This window comes from Nicotiana attenuata, unplaced genomic scaffold (assembly GCF_001879085.1).
Source record: "Nicotiana attenuata strain UT unplaced genomic scaffold, NIATTr2, whole genome shotgun sequence".
Taxonomy (NCBI): Eukaryota; Viridiplantae; Streptophyta; class Magnoliopsida; order Solanales; family Solanaceae; genus Nicotiana; species Nicotiana attenuata.
This window is the reverse complement of record NW_017673343.1, coordinates 49,536-55,900: the sequence shown is the minus strand read 5'-3', so window position 1 is coordinate 55,900 and position 6,365 is coordinate 49,536. Positions and strand designations below refer to the sequence as shown.

General features: G+C 27.9%; 1 long non-coding RNA gene across 1 annotated transcript; it reads left to right on the top strand.

Moving 5' to 3' along the window:
- The first annotated feature begins 1,537 nt into the window (after nt 1-1,537).
- On the top strand, nt 1,538-2,551 carry LOC109216094. The gene is made up of 2 exons (XR_002066449.1): nt 1,538-1,765; nt 2,076-2,551. It is a non-coding gene; the product is annotated as an uncharacterized LOC109216094 (long non-coding RNA).
- The last annotated feature ends 3,814 nt before the right edge of the window (nt 2,552-6,365 follow it).

Sequence of the window (6,365 nt, the reverse complement as noted above, 5' to 3'; positions counted from 1 at the left end):
TCAATGAAAAATAGCCAGCGTTTATCAAGTCAATGAAAAATAGCCATTATTTTGCTGCAACAGGGACCAGTCCAGTATAATATATGGGAGTTCTAGTGCATTTGTGTACGAACTCCAGCATATTATGCTGGACCGGTATACTTTGCTAACTCCTGTAAAATTTGCGGGAGACTGGAGCACCAGTGCTCCAAACTCCAGTATATTATACTGGACAATTATACTTGCTGGAACTCCTGTAAAATTTGCGGGAGTTCCAGCATAATTATGCCTGAACTCCCGTAAAATTTGCGGGAGTTCCAGCATAGTTATCCTGGAACTCCCGTAAAATACCCGTAAAATTTGCGGGCGTATTTTTCCGGATTTTGAACAGTGTTTTCGCTCAGATTTAAAGTGGCTAAATTTCGATGACTTTTGAAACTTGGCTATTTTTCAACGACCAGTGGTAAATCTGGCTATTTTTAAATTTCGATTATGACCCAAAACAATAAGGTATGGATAATTATAGAGCTGTTAAAACAATAATGCTATCAATTTGACGAAAACATAGAAGATAAAAATATCGTGTTTTGGAGGATTCACTTTTAGTATTATTTTCATTTATATATATATGGATATTGTCGGGTGGGGTTGGGTCGGGTTTGTTTATTCCTATTTTATTTAGATTATTATTTATTTTGAAAAAAATACTACAAAAAATTTGTGTTTTTTTTGTGTGATTTAGTGAAAGTTTTATGATTTTTGTGTGAGAAAATATATGACTTTGATGAAAAAAAGTTAGTTATATGACCATTTGTGAAATTTATCCAATAATTTTGATACTACAAAAAATTTGTAAAAAAAAACACATTAATAGGATCAAATATCTCAATTTAGAGGATATTTTATTTTCATTCCTTTTCAAGCATATTATATATAGCTGACCAAAAAAAAAAGCATATCGACAAGGACAAATACTGGTACGCTAGCCGCATTTATTGACTTCGGCTTAATCTCTATATATAGTTAACTAATAATAAAATTATATATACAAAAATAAACTGCTCGTGAATCATGATTAACAAGTCCAATCTTCAGTTTTTTAATCAAAGTCTTCAATCCTCATGTTATGTTCAATATATTATTTGTAGTGGCTTTGCCTCAAAAGTCCAAATAGCATTCCCAGCTTGTACCACTATAGAAGAAACTAATCATTGCCCCCCAAGCCATCGTGTATAATAACTTAAAATCAGAAAAGAATATGCCCTATTCTAAAAAGTTAGAGCAAAGTTATCTCCCTGCAATTTATAAGTTACGTGTTCGATTACATCAGGTATGTTGTCTACATCACAACCCTAAAGGTGTGGCCCTTCCCCGGATGCAAATACAGAATTTTTTATGCACCGGACTGTACTTCTATATTCTCATTGTCAAGATCAACTGAACCAGTCACTTAATGCCACGTCTGATTTTTGGTCTAATTGGATTAGACTTGTAGATATACTAACGGTAGCAAAAGCCTGGATACCCAGTTTGCTGAAATTTTATATTAGTTGGAGTGCTATCTACTTGACAAATGATTATAATTGTGACAACCCAACACGAAATTCACACGCTTTATAACTCTTTTTCAGTTCAACTACAAACAAGTCTTATTCCTCCCAATTTTGCTGGTCTGATACAGCTATTCTCATTCCAACCAATCTCCTCTGCTTCCCTTCTTTTACAATTACTCTTGCATTATTCTTTTAGCTTAAGATCTCCCAAGAATTAGAAGAAGAAACAGGAGGTTCATATCTCAACTCTGAATTACTTACATATTTTACATCAAAGATCTGATCTTTTTGCTCAATTATAACAAACTTTTACGAAGGGGTGCCGCCATGTGACCAGAAGGTCACGGGTTCGAGCCGTAGAAACAGCCTCTTGCTAAGGCTGGGTAAAATAGACCCTTGTGGTCCGACCCTTCCCTGGACCCCGAGTATAGCGAGAGCTTACTGCATTGGGCTGCCTATTTTTATAACAAACTTTTAGTTAAGGGGTAGTTTTTGTTTTGCCAATTGAGTAATGGGTAATCATTGGTTTTGTATATTGATCAGGTCAAAGAAGAAGATGGGTCATCATCATCATCATCATCATCATAATAATCATAATGAAGGAAATAGACCATATGATGATCCATTCTTGGCATGTTGTTGTTGCCCTTGTTTTGTAGTTTCTTCTACTTTCTCTGTGTTAAAGAGGTGCCTCTTTGTAGTATGTTTCCCTGTTTTGCAGTGCTTTGGATTGGATGAACACAGACATCAACATCATCACCACAGACATTTCTGACAACCCCAATTTAAAGGAAAACACTGATTTTTGAGTCTAGAATTCATAGCAAGATTATGTTCTGATTTGCTCTGTTGAAATATAAACAGGTTTTCATTAATGTTGTTTCAAGTTTCAACTTTATTTCACCTTGTATTCTGCTAGTCTACTTTCACTTATTACCTTGTTTGTTTTACCTTGATACAAAAAGGGATTTGCTGCCACAAATTATTAATCACAACGTTCCAAAATTTATTCTGTTTTACTGGGACTTGGTTGAGGTTTGTTGACCACAAATAGTCCTATTTGTATATAGTCAGACATACCCAACCATCTCATGTGTATTCATGTTGCTTTTCTTCTTTTTGCACTTTAATGCTCCCCCTGTCCCAAAATATGTCATACTTTTCCTTTTTAGTTTGATCACGAGAATAATACTTTTCTATATTAGAAATAATTTAACTTAAAACTTTTCATTTTATTTTTTAATGAGATGATTTAAAGCTATACACATGTTTATGCTTGTTTTGGACCACTAGTTTTAGAAGTCTTTCCCAGTAAAACAACATCACACAAATTGAGATTGCGGAGTTAATGTAACTGAAAGGTCAAATACAAGTCTTATGCTATCTATTGACATGACTGTACTTGGGTTCACGAAAACATGTTTGAATCGACATATATTGTCCTTTCTCTGTCAACAATATATATCCAGTTACAGTTTTAACTGTCAAACCATATTGTAAGTGTCATGACCAAGTCTACAATATAGAAACATAGTTTCATGGATCTGTACTACCAGTAACATAGGCCTCAATCAACCATACTTAGCATGATCACTCGACCATTTATACATTTGTTTATTTTTTTGTGCTAATGATAACTAGCATTAGTACCCGCGCGATGCGCGGACAAATCATTTCAAATTGTGATGTAGGTTGTTTGAATCATGTACAAATATTCTTAAAATATAAACCTCTCAGATAAAAATTACTATATAACATGAGAATTTAATTATGAAGCAGGATATGAAATTATTGTTCAAATCTCGTAGTAGACAACCAATCTTTTTAATATATATTTGTAGCAACCTAACCCCTTGATTCTAGTACTTGCATTTCGTTCCACTATCGCTATTAAAAAATACTAAACATGTCATATTGTGATCTATCTTGTTCGAGCACATTAGATCATATTATTTTAACAAAATTCTTACTATCACTTTATTTTTATCAGGAAGTCAAAATATATCTTATTCATCACATCATTTTTACGTAAATTCTTTTTTTTTTTTGTTCTTTCTTATAGTTATTGTATTATTTAATATTTAATATTATTAGACTACCAATATAATTTTTATTAGCTTATAATTAAATTAATGTCTTGCTTATTATCCTTTTAATAGTATTTAATAAAAATAAATGTTTTATTTTTGAAATTTGGCATATTTTTATGCTTTCATCCTCTTATTCATAATATTTTAATCATTTAAATTTATCGGTAGTATTTTTAAATATAATTTAATTATTTTTTTTTATCATTTTTTAAATTAATTTAAAGTATAAGTATCCTCCCACTACCTCTATTTATTTTATACACATTCTCTTCCCTACTATAAATGTTAATTAGTTTTTATATTAATGTTTTACCTATAACCAAATTAATATCATATTTTGTTTTAAATTGTAACTTTTAATTAGTCTAAAATATAAATACACAAGTTATTTGGTTATCATGTTCCAAATGTATTGAGTTCTCTTATAATTAATCTTGTATTACATGCAGTTAAATTTTCTTTCTTTCTAAGGGATAAGATACAATTTAATTTTTAGTTTTCATTAGTAAGATTACCAATATTAGAAATTTATTTTGTATTTTTAAAATTTTATTTAATCATAGAAATAAATTCTTAATTGTTTGAACACATTATTTCTAAATAGTTTAGTAATATTTTTACTGTCATTTTAGTTCCTTATGTAATATTTTTTTTTAAAAAAATCTCATCTCAAATTCAAATAATTCTTATCATTCTATTTTCTAAACTTACCGCATTTTCAAAAAATTATGCTATGTATTCAAACTCAAACTAACTGCACTGGATTCAGATATTAATCATTGAAAAATATTTTCTAAATTGTTTGAACATGTTATATCTAAATGTTGTAGTAATATTTTCACTGTCATTTTATTTCTTTACATAAATTTTCTTTCTTCTTAGTTTTAAGATACAAATTTAATTTTGTGTAAAATTACCTATATTATAAATTTATTTTGTAATTTAAAATTTTTATTTTTTTATTGTTTTATTTTTCATAAATAAGACTTTAATTTCGTGGTATTATCCATATTTGAGCATTCGCATCATAGGTTTAAAAACTTTCTAATCTCAAATTCAAATAGTCTTTTCTTTTCATTTCTAATAGTAAATTTCTAATAATTTAACATAATTTTGCTATTTCTTTTAATCTAATATATAGTCTAATAACGTTTTATGTGGCGTTACATTAACTTGTAAATTTATTTAATATCATTATCAACTACTTTTTTTAATAATATAAGATAAATATATAATTTTTTAATTATAAAATATATATTTATTTATTTTTAAATATTGCTCGAAAATTTTAAATTATTTAAAATTTAATAATTTTTAAGTATTTTATATTTACTTTATTTTATTTTCTAAACTTATTATTTATAAATGTCCTCACATTATCTCTAATTTATTTTTATTGTTCAATATTTTTAGTTTTTGATTTTACTATTAGACCTGAGTTATGTGGACTGATATTATGACTTTTCTTATTATAATATAAAAAACTTTCTCATATCAAAATTAATTAAGATTTACACTTTTTCCTATGATAAAAAATCTGAATTTTTATTTTTTTTCTTTATTTGTTCTTTATTTTTGATTTTACATTATTCAATACCTAATATTATTACATTGTCATGTGAATTTTTATTAGCCTATTTGAATTTAATATCTATTTTTACCACACTCATTCTAAAATAATATAGATAAAAATTACTTTGTCATCTTAAATTCAAACAATTTTTATCATTCTATTCTCTTAATTTGACCGTATTTTTAAAAAATTATGTTATGCTGTCAAACTTAAACTAACTGAACTTAATTCAAATATTAATCATAGAAAAGTTTTTTTTTAATTGTTTGAACACATTATATCTAGATATTGTAGTAATATTTAAGTATAAAATATTCCTTTGCATGATTTATCAATATTAATATGAATTTATTTTTCTTGTTATTAAAATATCTTTTGCTGATTATTTAATTTTTTTCTTACCTTATAANCATGTCGTCAACCGTAAATTAAAACAACATTAATTGTAATTTATTTTGTATATTAAATATTAATTGTATTAATTGTACCTATGGGTTCCAGGCTCGATATTTGAGTCCCAATAGCACCAAACTATCATTAATAATTATGTGTTTGTTTTATAATTTAAATTCATATTTTTAATAACTTAATTGTACAAATTATATATATATATATATATATATATATATATAGATAGATAGATAGATATAGATATAGGTACAGATATTCATAAAAATTTAAATAGAGATATATAGATTAGATTTGTCTAAGATCTATTTAGATTATGTATAAGATTCATTAAGCTACTTCAATTAATTATGTTTCTATATATAATTTTTAGTTATTATTATTGTCCTAAAATTACCAAGTGGCTTCTTTTTAGCTTGTCACTTGACTTAACCACAATGCATACTACTCTCCTTTTAATATAATATAGATATTTAGAACAGCTTGGGTGCACCTTGACTAATCCACTTGATGTCTACCATCTTTCACACTCTATTTATCAAACCTTGGTTCTCATACTTGTCACTCCAACTCTTTGGACACTAGACCACCCCCTTGGAGTGTAGGGGCGAATACAACTCCTTGTTAAGAATGTGAGGGCGAGTGGGTAATGACAAAAACCCCATAATTTGTGCCCAGCTGGTAATTGGTAAGTTAGATAACCAAAGGAACCTAACTGATGAGATTCAGAGTTAAGCTAATAAATACTCCCTGCGGTCCATA